This window comes from Schistocerca nitens, chromosome 6, assembly GCF_023898315.1.
Source record: "Schistocerca nitens isolate TAMUIC-IGC-003100 chromosome 6, iqSchNite1.1, whole genome shotgun sequence".
Lineage (NCBI taxonomy): Eukaryota > Metazoa > Arthropoda > Insecta > Orthoptera > Acrididae > Schistocerca > Schistocerca nitens.
The window spans coordinates 576,296,057-576,313,636 of NC_064619.1; the positions used below are offsets into that span (position 1 = coordinate 576,296,057).

The window sequence follows — 17,580 nt, forward strand, 5'->3', positions numbered from 1 at the left end:
TAATTCTTCTGTACGTGGGACAGAAATTTTTTTTGTACATTATCGATTCGTGGGGGGGTGGGGGTGGGGGCAAACCGACTGAACTTTATACGATCATCTATTCACTGATGAAAGGAAAGCGAGCACCTGCACCCTAAAAGTGGTCCCACCAAAGCGCACTCGTTATTGCCAGCCCTGCGATGTTTATTTTTACCGACAGGTGAAAAGCTTCACGAAAATTATTCGGAGTGCTCCCGACTTGATCAAAAACAATAGAGAGATGGCTTCTAGGGAAGAGTCGATAAAATTATATTCGCTAATCCTACATGAATTCAGAGCACCTAATTTTGAAAGCATGATTAGATACGCATGGTTCGCATCGAAATTAGCGGATGAAAGAGAAATATTTCTGAATGCAAAAGAATTGTGTTTCCCAGTATCACTCATGAAGAAACCGTGCGCCTGCAAGACGGCTGCTTTCATAAAATGCGCGTGGTGTTGTGAAAAATTGTGCTTCGGTTGTTTCTGTGATAAGTATCACCCACAATATTGTTCTGGCACATAAAGCAATGTGGACGATGAAAAATATGATTTTATAATATTGTATGACAGAAAAAATTAATAACTGAATATATCTTTATAATTTCGCACACCTTACACTGTTTGTTGGTATTATTTGAAATAAAATTGAAAAATTCGGTCGATTTTGAAAAAAAAAAAAAGAAAATTACACCAGCAGGATTCGAACACGACACCTTCACCGCGATGGCCGTGAACTTTTACTACTGCGCTACGCCGACTTATTTGGTACAGATGTAATGTTACGGATAAACAAAGCACGCAATGAACTTCAAAACTGATTTTCTCAAAAACCATGGCCCGTCGCTAAAAAACGGATAACCAGGCACTCAGGGTAAGTGCCTCTACAACGTATTTGAAGCGCATCAAAATCCGTGATTTACAGTATGGAGGGTCCCCTTGTGAGATGAATTGACAGGGTCAGAGAGGATATAAGTATAACGGGGATAGTTGGAGAAGAATACACGGACCGAGGGAGACAGGAGGAAGACTTGAGATCCCAAAGACTGGCTGCAGTTCGTGTAGCCAACATAGAAAGTAAATTAATGACAGCTCTATATGAGTTCGATGAGGTAAACCCAAAGGTACTTTCACATCTAACGATTTCGTCCCTTTAAAAATGGTGCTTTCTTTGCAAGAAATTTCAATTTAGAAAAAAAATACTGTTTTAAAAGTGTTTGTCCGGGGATGTGAGAAGTAAATGCTACTGTAAGAACTATAAATCTTACAACTTTGCCAAAGTCGTAATTTACACGATATAAAATTCAAGTGTACATTCACCATTATTTTACTTAGCAATGCCGTTGTGAACTCAGGTCTGTAGGGTAAGTCCGGGAGAGTTTCTATGTTTTTCAACTTTTTTGGCTTCTGGTAGCATGATCGTATAGTGTCGTATAAATTTAAGTGCAATATATTATTGAGACATTGCCACTTAAAATGCAAGAGAAACAATAAAATGAAAATATTCATGAGTGGTCCTGTCGCCCAAAGGTGTGCGTGTGTGTGTGTGTGTGTGTGTGTGCGTGTGCGTGTGCGTGTGCGTGCGTGTGTGTGTGTGTGTGTGTGCGCGTGTGTGTGTGTGTGTGTGTGTGTGTGTGTTTGAGATGGACCAGTGTTCTGAGAGAGATGAACTATATACAGAAGAAAAGACAATACATGACGAAATGACAATACATGAAGAAAAGAGTCAATTAAAATTTCATAATTTCGTTTGGAATGTGTTTTTAATTAATATAAAATTATACTGTTAAATATTTTAGTCCAAAGCAATTTTATCAGTTTCTTGTAAAACTTTATTGAACAGTGGGCTTTTTAATGAGTTGTAGTTTTTTTAAAAACATTAGCCTGTCTTTCTCTCAGAACAGCAATTACAAAAAAATGGTTCTGAGCACTATGAGACTTAACATCTGTGGTCATCAGTCCCCTAGAACTTAGAACTACTTAAACCTAACTAACCTAAGGACATCACACACATCCATGCCCGAGGCAGGATTCGAACCTGCGACCGTAGCAGTCACGCGGTTCCGGACTGCGCGCCTAGAACCGCTAGACCACCGCGGCCGGCAGCAATTACATTTGTTACCAAATGTTGACTATAGTGAACAGGCGTCACACTAAATCCAATGATCACTTTTATTAGTTTCGTAATAGAATTCACCGCTGTCAACACATTCAGCCTAATCTCACTCATCAAAGTTATTTTCGTAATCTTCTACAATGTCGGCATCTGATGAGCATGGTGAGGTATTTGCAGTGTTTTTCTTATTGAGATTCTTTAGTCTGTTTTTGTCTTCACTAGTATTTCTCTTTATTCATGTTTTTGTGCCATTTTTTCTCTTTCCTTTGTTCTCTTATCTCTCTTTCTTTTATTATTTCAGTATTTTCAGCATAGTTTAGCCCTTTACTTAGAGTTTCTGCCTTCCTCTTAAAACTCATGGTTCTCTCAATAGAATAGTTTTGTCTGCGTTTATATTGGCTCTGTTTGACGTCGATCCCTTCTTGCCTGTTGGACGATGTGGCGGTCATTTGCAGCTGTAGGTGACGGTGGTCGACAACCTCCTCTCCATCGGACCTGTGGTTTGGGAAACCCCGACGCGCATGAACCGATTGGGCGAGCAATACCTGACTTCTGGGCGACACTCGTCACACTTCGTCCTTTTTCCAATTTTCCGATGATTCTTTCCCGTGCGAAGTAATGCAATTGTTGTCTACTGAAGAACTCTACCACAGCGCACGGTAGCTTTTCGTTGATTGATACGCACTGTCTTTCCCCGTTCCTTCACCTGATTTGTGTTGCGGGTCCCGACCTATTTGGCGCTGTAGTTACGCTGACCTGACGCTATGTGACGTCCTGCTGCCTGTGCCCGATGAAAGACGTCTGGTAACATGCCCACGCACTTCCATTCATTCCCACTAAGCGTTGTCTATCACGCCCTTACATATTTCGGGGCAGTGTATATAGCCGGCAGATCTAAGTGGCGAATGTTGTCAAGTGAATGTGGTATAATTTCTCTTGTACGCCGGCCGCGGTGGTCTAGCGGTTCTGGCGCTGCAGTCCGGAACCGCGGGACTGCTACGGTCGCAGGTTCGAATCCTGCCTCGGGCATGGGTGTGTGTGATGTCCTTAGGTTAGTTAGGTTTAAGTAGTTCTAAGTTCTAGGGGACTTATGACCTAAGATGTTGAGTCCCATAGTGCTCAGAGCCATTTGAACCATTTTTTTCTCTTGTACGTAAACGCTGCATGTTGTGGACTGGAACCAGAAAGTCTCCTGTGTGACTGCGCGTTATTAACATGCACGCGTAGCAACCTAGTCCTGTTTCCAAAAGCTATCTTATAAACTAAAACCTGTCGCGTTGATTATTCACTACATCGTTAGCCAAACAGAAAAATTGGAACAGAAAGTTTTGTTAACAAATTTCGTGTATTTTCTGCAATCGGCTTTTCTTAATGCGTAGAGAAATAGTTCTACCCGTGCGAATCATATTCAGTGATGAGCCAAAACCTTATGACCACCTGCTTAGCAGCATGTTTGATACGAAACGAAATACATCACTGATTCTGCGTATCAGGGATCCGACAGTTTGTTGGTAGGGCTTGTTGAGGTATGTGGCATTAGGTGCATACGGACAGGTCATGTAATACCCGTAAACAACGGGTCACTGATTTGCGTACGTGGTGATGGCTCCCGATAGCGACCCAAGTGGGTTCTATAGGATTTTCATCAGGCGAATATGGTCGCCGAGACATCCACGTGAGTCCACTATAATCCTCCTCAAATCACTTTAGCATGGTTCTGGCTCCGACAAACGGACAGTTGTACTGCTCAAACAGGACATCGCCGTGGGGAAGACATAAAGCATGAATGGATGCATGTGGTTCGCAGCTGTCAGCGTGTCTTCGATTACTACCATAGCTCCCATGCAAGAGCAGTAGAATGTCTCTCACAACGTAACAGTGCTTCCACCAGCCTGTGGTCGTGGCGCGCTGCACGTTTCGAGTCGCCGTTTGTGGAGACGACCATCCACCTAGTGTAGCAAAAATGTCATTTACCCAAAGAGCCGACTCGTTTCCATTGATCGACGGTCGATTCGCGATGGTCCTGTGCCCATGGCAATCATAACTGACGATTTCATTGGGTCAACATGTGAACACGTAGGGGTTGCCTGCTACGGAGCTCCATGTTCAAGAATGAACGACGAACGGTGTGCTCCGAAACACTTGTACGTGCAACAGGATTGTGCTCTTCCGGCAGAGATGCCACAGATCACCATCTATCCTACTTTACAGAGCAGACAAGCCTCCGACTCCACTTTCTGTGAAGAGTCGTGGACGTCCAACCACTTAGAGCCTGCTGGTAGTATCACTGTCCTTATACCTGTTTCCGTAGATGCTCACGACAGTAGCACGTGAACACTCGACCAGCTTCGCCGTTTTAGAGATACTTGTACACAGGCTCTGCGTAATAATAATCTCCACGTTGTCAAAGTCGCTTTTCTCAGTGGATTTCCCATTTGCGGCCCATACCTACGGTAGGGTGATCTCCCGTCCATATATGCTCCGCTTACGTACGTCTGTTGCTGCGTCACGTGCCCGCAACGCCTCCGGACGGCATCCAACGTCGTGGTGGGCAGTGGTCGTAATATTCTGGCTTATCAATGCACATGGTTCGCACGGGTAGCGCAAATTATGTACTGCGAGAAGATGTGTCTGTCGGAGTGATAATAAACTATATACACAAACCTTCCTCTTGAGTCGTTGTACCTATCAGTGAAAACCGTTCCAAAACTCTTACAGTAGTCCGTGATATTGTCCGTCACACACAGACAGAAAAACATGGCAGGGGACTTCAATTTAACAACATTTATAGACACTGGTCAAGTTTCGCTGCTCCCTGGAGCTGCAGCGGCTGTTTACTTTACTGGTTTTCCAGCCAGATATCGTCATCTCTGTAGCTCCTATCACAACCACGAGACGCTACTCCAAACGATAATTAAACATGGCTCAAGTAACAATACATATATTACAACCTCATCATTACAGTAATTGTAAATTATATACACAAACTTACCTCATTAAAGAGCCTGTCTGTTAGTGTAAACCGTACCGAAATCCCCACAGTAGTTCCTGAGATTGGCATTCACATATAGACAGAAAAAAGCGGCGAAGGACTTCTATTTATAATATATACACTGTATCCCATTTATCTAGACGACCCCAAATAACTCTTTGTCCAGAATGAAATTAAAAATTTAAAAAGTAAATCTTGTTTAGCTACAATGGGGCTTTAAGCAGCATTACTTCCTTTCGTGTAACTGTATTCGTTACGAAGATATGAACAGCAGCACGTCTTTTCTAAATAGCAATGTATGTTCTTTATTCGGAGTTCTACTTATTCAAAAAAAAGCATCACAGTGTTTTATTCATGTAAACATGACGTAAAAAGTACCGTAGTACATGCACACGTGCTGAAAATAAGAAAACATTATTTCATTTACTATTCTGCTAACTTACATTCTCCGTGTATGAGTAGTGTTTCAGCGTTCTCATTGTTGGTGTACTCTGTACCCAGAGAAACCTTCAACTGACGGCGCTTGACTGAATGACCGGTGTGCCTTTACCTTGTTGCCATTTGCGGCAATTAGACGATTCACGTTACCCCAAGTACTTGCTCAGTGTGCTACTACAGGAAAGTTAATTTTCTCTTACTTTTTAATAACGTTATGTTTAGATGACTGGTACTCCGTGACACGTTTCCGGGCAGGTCTTGAGGAGAGATGTGGATTACCGAATAAAAACGTGGATTGCTACTTAAAAAAGGCGTAATTCTGTAGATATCTCTGTAATGAACAAAGTTACAAGAAAGGCAAATGCTGCTTAATGTCCTCCTTGTAGCTAAACATCAGCCTGATGTATTCTCTCTCTCTCTCTCTCTCTCTCTCTCTCTCTCTCTCTCTCTCTCTCTCTCTCTGTGTGTGTGTGTGTGTGTGTGTGTGTGTGTGTGTGTGCGTGTGTGCGTTATATACACTGAGGTGACAAAAGTCGTGGGATACCCCCTAATATCGTGTCGGATCTCCATTTGCCGTCGTGCAACAGACCGACGTGGCATTGACTCAACAAGTCGTTAGAAGTCCCCTGCAGAAGTATTGAGCCATGCTGCCCCTACAGCCGTCCATAATTGCGAAAGAGTTGCCGGTGCAGGATTTTGTGGACAAACTGACCTGTCGATTACATCCCGTAAATGTTCGATGGAATTCTTGTCGGACAACTGGATGGCTAAATTATTCGCTCGAATTGTCCAGAATGTTCTTCAAACGAATCGCGAATAAATGGGTCATCCATAAAAATTCCATCGTTGATTGGTAACATGATGTCCATGAATGACTGCAAATGATCTCCAAGCGGCCGAACATAACCATTTACAGTGAATCATCGGTTCAGATTGACCAAAGGATCTAGTCTATCCCGTGTAAACATAGCGCATACCACTTTAGAGGCACCACCAGCTTGCACAGTACCTTGTTAACAACTTGGGTCCATGGCTTACAGGGGTCTGTGCCACACTCGAACACTACCGCCAGCTCTTACCAACTGAAATCGGGACTCAACTGACCAGGGCACGGTTTTCCAGTCGTTTTGGGTCCAACTGATATGGTCACGAGCCCAGGAGAGACGCTGCAGGCGATGTCGTGCTGTTAGCAAAGTCACTCGCGTCGTTTGTCTGCCGCCATTGCCCATTAACGCCAAATTTCGCTGCACTGTCGTAACGGATACTTACCTCGTACCCCCATATTGATTTCTGCAGTTATTTGACGCAGTGCTGCTTGTCTTAAAACTGAGAATTCTACGCAATTGGCGCTGCTCTCGGTTGTTAAGTGAAGGCCACTGTGTTACACCCGGTGAGAGGCAACGCCTGAAATTTTGGATTCTCGGCATACTCTTGGCACTATGTAGCTCGGAATGTTGAAATCTCTAACGGTTTCCGAAATGGAATGTCCCATGAGTCTAGCTCCACCTACTATTACGTGTTCAAAGTCTGTTAATTGCTCGTATGCAGCCATAATCACGTCGGAAACCATTTCACATGAATCAGGTGAGTATACAAATGACAGCTCTGCTAATGCACTGCTCTTTTATACCTTGTGTACTCGATGCTACCGTCATCTGTACATGTGCATGTTGCCATTCCACGACGTTTGTCACCTCAGTGTCTCTGTCTTGACGCTACGTTATCTGCTCCAGTCTGCGTTATTCTAACAAACCTTGACCAAGTGGGAACGATATCTCTCATTATGACAGCTGACATCTGTGGCATCGCCTCTAGGACAAATCCAGGACCGCATTGTACCTAGAGGAGGTAATAGTAGATATAGGAATTGTTGTCTAACAAGGGAACCTCCCCATCGCACCCCCCTCAGATTTAGTTATAAGTTGGCACAGTGGATAGACCTTGAAAAACTGAACACAGATGAATCGAGAAAACAGGAAGAAGTTGTGTGGAACTACGAAAAAAATTAATAATTAATTAGTAAAATATACAAACTGAGTAGTCCATGCGAAGATAGGTAACATAAAGGACATTGGGAGTCTGGGTGCGCCGTGGTCCCGTGGTTAGCGAGAGCAGCTACGGAACGAGAGGTCCTAGGTTCAAGTCTTCCTTTGAGTGAAAATTTTAATTTTTTATTTTCAGTTTATGTGACAAACTCTTATGTTTTCATCACTATTTTGGGAGTGATTATCACATCCACAAGAAAACCTAAATCGGGCAAGGTACAAGAATCTTTTTACCCATTCGCCAAGTGTACAAGTTAGGTGGGTCGACAACATATTCCTGTCATGTGACGCACATGCCGTCACCAGTGTCGTATAGAATATATCAGACGTGTTTTCCCGTGGAGGAATCGGTTGACCTATGACCTTGCGATCAAATGTTTTCGGTTCCCATTGGAGAGGCACGTCCTTTCGTCTACTAATCGCACGGTTTTGCGGTGCGGTCGCAAAACACAGACACTAACCTTATTGCAGTGAACAGAAACGTCAATGAACGAACGGACAGATCATAACTTTGCGAAAATATAGAAAGTAAAATTTTCAGTCGAGGGAAGACTTGAAACAAGGACCTCTCGTTCAACAAAATGGTTCAAATGGCTCTGAGCACTATGGGACTTAACAGCCATGGTCATCAGTCCCCTAGAACTTAGAACTACTTAAACCTAAGGACAGCACACAACACCCAGCCATCACGAGGCAGAGAAAATCCCTGACCCCGCCGGGAATCGAACCCGGGAACCCGGGCGTGGGAAGCGAGAACGCTACCGCACGACCACGAGATGCGGGCACTCTCGTTCAACAGCTACTCACGCTAACCACGGGACCACGGCGCTGCTGAGCTCGCATCTTCCTTGTTGTTACTTATCTTGCATATGGACTACTCAGTTTGTATGTTTTACTAATTTTTTTCACGGTTCTACACAACTTCTTCCTGTTTTCTCGATTGATCTGTGTTCAGTTTTTCAAGGCCTATCCACTGTGCCAACTTATAACTAAATCTGAGGGGGGGTGCGATGGGGAGGTTCCCTTGTAAGTATGTCTGTAGGTGTATGACCTTGTGATTATGGTACCGTGTGATTAGGGTCATTCAAGTGTAAAATCTGTGCGATATGTGAATAAAATCTCATTTGTATTGGTCTGTCGCTTCATTGTGTTCGTTTCCCATTTTGCACCATTGTACTTATTAACATTGTTTAGCTCTATTCCCTTACAATATCCGTCTGCCGTGACACTGTTTACAAGTTATCGATGAAAACAATGTTGTATGATACTTTAAGGAGGGAAAAAAATCACCGCTTCTGACAGTCCCAATGGTAGAAGAAGAAGAAGAAGCAAATGAATTCCGCACACAAAATGTCTCGTATTTATGGCGGAGCGTATGCGTTTGCGTACTACGCACGAGTGCCGTTTGCTGGGTTGACACTGAGAGCCCGCCGTCACACTGCGACTGTAGGCATTAGCTGGGGCGGCGGTGAGGCGCGCGTTAATCGCGTTATTCGCTCGTCGGACACGCAGCAGCGCGGAACAGTCGCTCTGCGTGCAGCCAGCGAGAAGCGACCTGATGCTGTTACCGCGCCGCCCTGTGCCGAGGTCTCGATCAACATTTTCTGTGTGGCCAGGACGCTGCCTGGAGCGCAGTGCGACCAGGATTGGTCAAAAACGCACTAACTTCCGCCGCCAGGGCAGTGTCATTAACCCCTCCCCCCCCCCCCCATAACATCGTACTTGATCTCTGCGAGCTAGGGTTGGGGGTTATCGCTGAAACGACCAGTGTTCAGTTATATTGATATTTTTTTGCAAGGCTAATTTCATCTGACTTTTAAAACCGCTCAAAATAATCGGTTTCCGAAATAACCGATTTTCGGTTTTTTATTCATACGAGGGTGAGTCAAATTAAAACCTTAAAATTGTAATAACAAATCGAAATTTCAGCCGTTATCGTGTAGGTTGGTAAGCGTGCTACAAACAGCATGCAGAATTGCCTGTAGGTGGCAGCATAGTGCCGATGCACACATACCGTCGCAGTATAAAGATGGCCGCTCCACTTGCAACTTGCACAAGGGAAAAACAGCGTTCTGGTATTCAGTTTTTGCGTAGTGAAGGTGTGAAACCTATTGAAATTCAGCACGGTGATGCATGTTTGTCACAGCAGCAAGTCTACGAATGGAGTAGGAGTTCGCAAATGGTGTGATTTCAGTCGAAGATGCTCCTCGCCCAGGTCAGGCATAACGAGTTGTGACTCCACAGAACATTGCAGCAGTTGAAGCCATAGTGAAGGAAACCAGCCAAGTGACACTTAGTGACACTGCAGCATGTTTACAGATTAGTCATGGGTCAGCACACTACATTGTGCATTATGTCCTCCAGTTTCACAAAGTGTCTGCAAGATGGGTGCCACGGCAGCTGACTCCTGAAATGAGAGAACGACGTGTTGATGCTTGTGAAGAACTTCTTCGGCGCTTTGAACGAGAAGGTGATGGCTTCCTTGCAAGAATCGTTACTGGGGACGAAACCTGGGTTCACTTCCACCAACCGGAAACGAAGAGAGCGAGCAAGGAATGGCGCCATTCCTCATCACCAAAACCAAAGAAGTTTCGAACACAACCATCTATAGGGAGGGTTATGCTGACTCCGTCAGCAGGTGTCCTTTTGCAACATGACAGTGCAAGGCCCCACACTGCCCGTACAACAGTTGCAACAATCACAGACCTGCATTTTGAGTGTATTCCTCATCCACCATACCAGACCTTGTCCCAAGTGATTTCCATATGTTTGGACCACTCAAAGACGCAATGGGAGGAAAGAAGTTCAGTTCTGATGAATAGGTATGCCACGCGGTGCATGAGTGGTTGCGCGGACTACCAATAGAATTTTTTTAAAAGGAATTTATGCACTTTGTAAGCTCTGGAGGACTCTCATTTGACTCACCCTCGTATTATTTCCTGAAATCGAACAAAGATTGAAAAATTTTGACTCCCTCAGTTTCAAGATATGTAGAATCAAAATATTAAGTTACATATGCAAATAACATTGGGCATAGGCTACAACGCAGTCTCATTTCCTTTTCATCCAATTCCTCATTTTCATGTTGAGGGACATGAAAGGGAAGCAGTGGTTGCAAAGAGAGTGAGACAGGGTTTTACCCATCCCCGATGTTATTCATTATGTACACTGAACAAGCAATAAAGGAAACCAAAGAAAAATTTGGAATAAGAATTAAAGTTCAGAGAGGAGAAATAAAAACTTTGAGATTTTCCGATGGCATTGTAATTCTGTCAGACTTGGAAGAGCAGTTGAACGGAATGGACAGTGATTTGAATGGAGAATGTAAAATGAACTCCAACAAAAGCGAAACAAGGATAATGGAATGTAGTCGAGTTAAATCAGATGGTGCTCCGGGAATCAGATTAGCAAACGAGACACTTAAGATGTAGATGAGTTTTGGTGTTTGGGCAGCAAAATAACTGTGATGGCCGAAGTAGAGAGGACATAAAATGTAGACCGGCAATAACAAGAAAAGCAATTCTATAGAAGAGAAATTTGTTCACATGGAATACAGATTTAAGTCTTAGGAAGTCTTTTCTGAAGGTATTTGTCTGGAGTGTAACCATGTATGAAAGTGAAACATGGATAATAAATAGTTTAGAGAAAAAAAAATAGAAGCTTTCGAAATGTGGTGCTACAGAAAAATGTTGAAGATTAGATGGGTCGATTACGTAACTAATGAGAAAGTAGTGAACAGAATTGGGGAGACAAGAAATCTGTGCCACAACTCGACCAAAAGAAGGGTCAAATGGCTTTGAGCACTATGGGACTTAACATCTGAGGTCATCAGTCCCCTAGACTTAGAACTACTTAAACCTAACTAACCTAAGGACATCACACACATCCATGCCCGAGGCAGGATTCGAACCTGCGACCGTAGCAGTCGCTCGGTTCCGGACTGAAGCGCCTAGAACCGCTCGGCCACAGCGGCCGGCGCGCCTCTGTTGCAGCGTCTGCCTTTGGAGTTGTGCTGAGCATCTCAATGATGCTTTCGCCCTTGCTACATGAACGAGTAACGAAACGTGCAGCTGGCCTTTGGATCTTCTCTGTTTCCACTGTCAATCCCACCTGGCACAGAACACAGTCAAATACCTGATATTCAAGAATAGGTCGAACGAGAGGTTTGTTCGGTACCTCCTCTGTGGGTAGACTACAATTCCTGAGGATTCTTCCATTGGATCTCTGTCTGGCATCTGCTTTACCTGCGATTAATTTTATGTGATCGTTCCAGTTTAAAAGGTTCCCTTGGCATACTCCTAGATATTTAATGGATTTAACTGTCCCAATGATTGTCCTGCAATCGTGTAATCATACAATAATGGTTATCTGCCTGCTTATGAACAATTAGAGTTGTTTATGTTGAGCGTCAGCTGCCAATCTCTGCACCAAGCGTCGATTATCTGCAGGTACTCCTGCATTTGGCTACAATTTTCTAGCGCTGCGACTTCTCGGTGCACAACACCATAAACCGAGAAGTCCGTAGCTCGTGGTCTATAGTGGCTAGCGTTGCTGCCTCTGGATCAAGGTGTCCCGGGTTCGATTCCCAGGCGGGTTGGCAATTTTCTCTGCCCAGGACTAGGTGTTTGTGTTGCCCTCATCATTTCATCATCATTCGTGACAGTGGCTATATTGGATTGTGTAAAGAAATTGGACTGTGTAAGAATTGGAACTTTCTATGGGCGCTGATGACCGCGCATCTGAGCGCCCCACGAAACAATCATCATCATCACAAACTGTGAAACGTTTCGTGGATCTTCTGGCGTAATCCACAAAGTTATTTACACTGATGAGCGAAAACATTATGACCAACTTCTTGCCGGCCGGTGTGGCCAAGCGGTTAAAGGCGCTACAGTCTGGAACCGCGTGGCCGCTACGGTCTCAGGTTCGAATCCTGCCTCGGGCATGGATGTGTGTGATGTCCTTAGGTTAGTTAGGTTTAAGTAGTTCTAAGTTCTAGGGGACTGATGACCTTAGAAGTTAAGTCCCATAGTGCTCAGAGCCATTTGAACCATTTTGAACCAACTTCTTAATAGCTTGTTTGTCCGTCTTTGGAACGAAATACACCACTGATTCTGCGTTTCAGGGATCCGACAGTTTGCTGATAGATTTGCGGAGTATGTGGCGTTATATGTGTACCCATGGGTCGTGTAATTCGGGTGAGTAACGGGTTGTTGATTTGCGTACGCTGTGATGGCGCCCGATAGCGACCCAGATGGGTTCCATAGGATTTATATATCAGGCGAATTTAGTCGCCGAGACATCAACGTGATTCCATTATACAGCTCCTATACCACTGTAGTACGGTTCTGGCTCCGGGACACCGTCAATTATTCTGTTGAAGGATGACTTCGCCGACGGGGAAAACATCAAGCGTGAAGGGATGTAGGTAGATCGCAGCTGTCAAGCGTGTCTTCAATTACTACTGCAGGTTCCTTGCACGCAGGAGAATGTCTCCCATAGAGTAATACTGCTCCCACCAGCCTGCGTCCGTGGCGGGTTGCACGTTTCGAGCCGCCGTTCACGCCAATGACGGCGTTAGTGGAGACGACGATCGGGCTAGGGTAGCAAAACTGTGGTTCGCCCAAAGAGCCGACATGTTTCCATTGATCAACGATCGAATTCCGATAGTCCGTGCAATCGCAGTTGACCATGTCGTTGGATCAACACGTGAAAACGTAGGGGTGGTCTGCTGCGGAGCTCCATGTTTAACGATGTACGATGACCAGTGCCGTCCGAAGCCCTTGTGCGTGCACCATCATTGTGCTCATTCGACAGAGATGCCATAGATCACCATCTATCCTACCTTACAGAGCAGACAAGTCCATGAATCTCATTTTCTGTGAAGAATCGTGTACGTCGAACGATTTACCTTCTATGGTAGTTTTGTAGCATTACATGAGTGTGTCCAATATAGTCGGATCAACTTTGCGTCACGTGAGTGTAGGGGAGTCGAAACAAGTAGTGACCGATGATGTCATTTCAACTGAGATTTTTTTATACATGTAATTCATTTCTAAATTTTATTGATTATTTGCAGAGTAAAGAATTTAATTGTATACAGCATTTAATAGGTGATGAGTTTTAATGAGATATAAATATGAAGAATCGTGTACGTCGAACGATTTACCTTCTATGGTAGTTTTGTAGCATTACATGAGTGTGTCCAATATAGTCGGATCAACCATTGAAAATGGCGGGGTGTTCTCCCGCCGAAATATCGGCGGTCGCTGAAAGTGTTACCTGGCTGAATTCCCGGAAGTTATTTGAAAATATGCATGATATCTTTTCTCTTTGTAATATATATATATATATATATATATATATATATATATATATATATATATATATATATATATATATACACTTCCGTGTTGCTCGAGTGCGCGATAAAGTAGTTGTCGAGTGCGGAGGATCTTCTGTAACTTTCATTGTTAATTTACAACACTGAGTTGATTTAAAAATTATTATAGGGATTCATGGCCCGACTTGGTGCAAACAAATCGCGCGCGAATTCTCAAATATCGGCGCAGAGTTTAAGATACGTGGCTGGATATCGGGCGTTATCGTCGTCTGTAGCATTCAGTAACATTAACCGCAATTGTCCGCCCCGATAGCTGAGTGGTCAGCGTGACGGATTGCCGTCCTACGGGCCGGGGTTCGATTCCCGACTGAGTCGGAGATTTTCTCCGCTCAGGGACTGGGTGTTGTGTTGTCTTCATCATCATTTCATCCCCCTCCGGCGAGCAGGTCGCCCAATGTGACGTCGAATGTAATAAGACCTGCACCAAGGCGGCCGGACCTGCCCCGAAAGGGGCCTCCCGGCCAATGACGCCAAACGCTCATTTCCATTACCGAAATTTACGGACATTAGCCTGATAATAACTTTCAAAGGCTTATATAAGCGGCATAGTAATCGTCTTGATGCTTAAAGCAAGCGGGAAGCGATTTACTGCCGGGATACGACAAATATTAATCACTGCATAGTCAGCTTGTTGATACGTTGCTTAGCAACTCATAAACGGACAGTGATAGAATTACGATGTTTTAAGTATGAATGACCACTACACACACATTAGGAACTAATTAATCTAACTGTGGGTGACTTCTAGACTGGATGACATTTTATTTCAGCTAACTCCTAATTGGTATTTATAAACTTCTTTCGAGGTTGAAACGTTGTGAAAGGAAATGGTCCTGTAACAGTCCCTTGTGGTACGCCCTGGTAGTTCACAATGAATCCGGCATGCATTTTCAGATGACTATTTAACCAAACCTGTGTTACCTTCATGACAATATTATCGGGCAAATTGAGACATCTGGCTCGCATCAAAAGTGAACCTCCCCTAGCAGACACTGCGCTGCTGTTAGCCCACTCGCAAAGGACGCAGCACATAAACGGACACTTACTTCACACGTACTGTATTTCAATACAATTAAATTAAGGCTAACAGGCCTCCTCTCCGCCGTCCTCTTCCAATACCTTTCGCCTCCCTCCCCACCCATCTTCACCGACTCGCTCAGAAGACAAAATGTACAGCAGTGGAAATCAATATAATGGCATGGATATTTGCAGGAAAACTAACATTGTCTGCTGGAATGCTGGAATAGCTGTGCACAGTATTTTTCAATTATATGAGATCCAGGATACTGACAAATTCAGCCAAATGGTACCGCATTTAATGTCAGTAGTACAATACATAACAAGACATCAACGATTCAGGTGGTAGAGTGCGGAACTGACTTTATAGACAGTCGGCCATGCGTGGTGTTGCGTATGCCTGTGTTTTTTTACTGCAGATAGAAAACAGAAAGTATTAGTGACAGTGGGTGCTGTATACTTAAGTCGCGATTGTGACATGCCACGCGGAAAACTGTTATAATGAGTTGAAAAAACAGAAGTTGGACCGCGCAAGGACATGACATCTACATCTACATCTACATGGTTACTCTGCAATTTACACTTAAGTTCCTGGCAGAGAGTTCATCGAACCATTTATTACTACTTCTCTACCATTCCACTATAGAATGGCGCGTGGGAAAAAGGAACACCTAAATCTTTCCGTTCGATCTCTGATTTCTCTTATTTTATTATGATGAATATTTCTCCCTACGTAGGTGGCTGTCAACAAAATATTTTCGCATTCGGAAAAGGAAGTTGGTGATTGAAATTTCCTAAATAGATCTCGCCGCAAAGAAGACCGCCTTTGTTTCAGTGACTGCCACCCCCTCGCGTATCATATCAGTGACACTCTCACCCCTATTGCGCGATAACACGAAACGAGCTGCCCTTATTTGCACTTTTTCGATGTCCTCCGTCAATCCTACCTGGTAAGGATCCCACACCGCGCAGCAATATTCCAGCAGAGGACGGACAAGCATAATGTAGGCTATCTCTTTTGTGGGTTTGTTGCATCTTCTAAGTGTTCTGCCAACAAAGCGACAAAGCGCAGTCTTTGTTTCGCCTTCCCCACAATGTTATCTATGTGGTCTTTCCAAATTAAGTTGCTCGTAATTGTAATTCCTAGGAATTTAGTCGAATTGACACCCTTAGATTTGTACAATTTATCGTACACCCAAAATTTATCGGATTTCTTTTAGTACCCATGTGTATGACCTCGCACTTTTCTTTGTTTAGTGTCAATTGCCACTTTTCGCACCATACAAAAATTCTCTCTAGATCATACTAGACCGTAAATTACAGCGTCATCTGCAAACAATCTAAGGAGGCTGCTCAGATTATCATCTAGATCATTTATGTAAATCAGGAACAGCAGAGGGCCTATGACATTACGTTGCGGAACGCCAGATATCACTTCTGTTCTACTCGATGATTTACCGTCTATCGCTACGAACTGTTACCTCTCTGAGAGGATATCAAGAATCCATTCACACAATTGAGACGCTACTCCATATGCACGCAATTTGATTAACAGTCGCTTCTGAGACTCTATAATCGTCAAAGTACTAAGAAGTTGAATCGTTCAAGTACAGTGATCGAGAATTTCTTTAGACTGCGCGCGATATTGACAGAACGTAAAATACGGGCAAAGCAGAAAATTATTTGAGGCGTCGACGCGGTTCCTTTCGCGCAAAGCAAGGACCACAAACTGTTATTCTTCTCAACTTGTTGCTGATTTACAGTTACTAGTAACTGCCAGACGTGTATGACAAATTTTGTCAGACGACAAACACCACGTATTCAAGAAACGACTGCAGAAAGCTGTTCTAAGACCCAAACATAAATAGGCTAGACTGGAGTTGGCTGGAAAACATGGACTTTGGAATCTGATGAAGAGATCTTCCGTTGTTGTTGTTGTGGTCTTCAGTCCTGAGACTGGTTTGATGCAGCTCTCCATCTACTCTATCCTGTGCAAGCTTCTTCATCTCCCAGTACCTACTGCAACCTACATCCTTCTGAATCTGCTTAGTGTATTCATCTCTTGCTCTCCCCCTACGATTTTTACCCTCCACGCTGCCGTCGAATACTAAATTGGTGATCCCTTGATGCCTCAGAACATGTTCTACCAACCCATCCCTTCTTCTGGTCAAGTTGTACCACAAACTCCTCTTCTCCCCAATCCTATTCAGTACCTCCTCATTAGTTATGTGATCTACCCATCTAATCTTCAGCATTCTTCTGTAGCACCACATTTCGAAAGCTTCTATTCTCTTCTTGTCCAAACTATTTACCGTCCATGTTTCATTTCCATACATGGCTACAATCCATACAAATACTTTCAGAAATGACTTCCTGACATTAAAATCTATACTCGATGTTAACAAATTTCTCTTCTTCAGAAACGATTTCCTTGCCATTGCCAGTCTATATTTTATATCCTCCCTACTTCGACCATCATCAGTTATTTTGCTCCCCAAATAGCAAACCTCCTTTACTACTTTAAGTGTCTCATTTCCTAATCTAATACCCT

At 43.8% G+C, this 17,580-nt stretch overlaps 1 protein-coding gene across 1 annotated transcript in view; it reads left to right on the top strand.

Moving 5' to 3' along the window:
* LOC126263482 (monocarboxylate transporter 12) overlaps positions 1–17,580 on the top strand; it is a 748,493-nt gene that overhangs the window by 610,216 nt on the left and 120,697 nt on the right. The gene's annotated exons all lie outside the window — the stretch shown is intronic.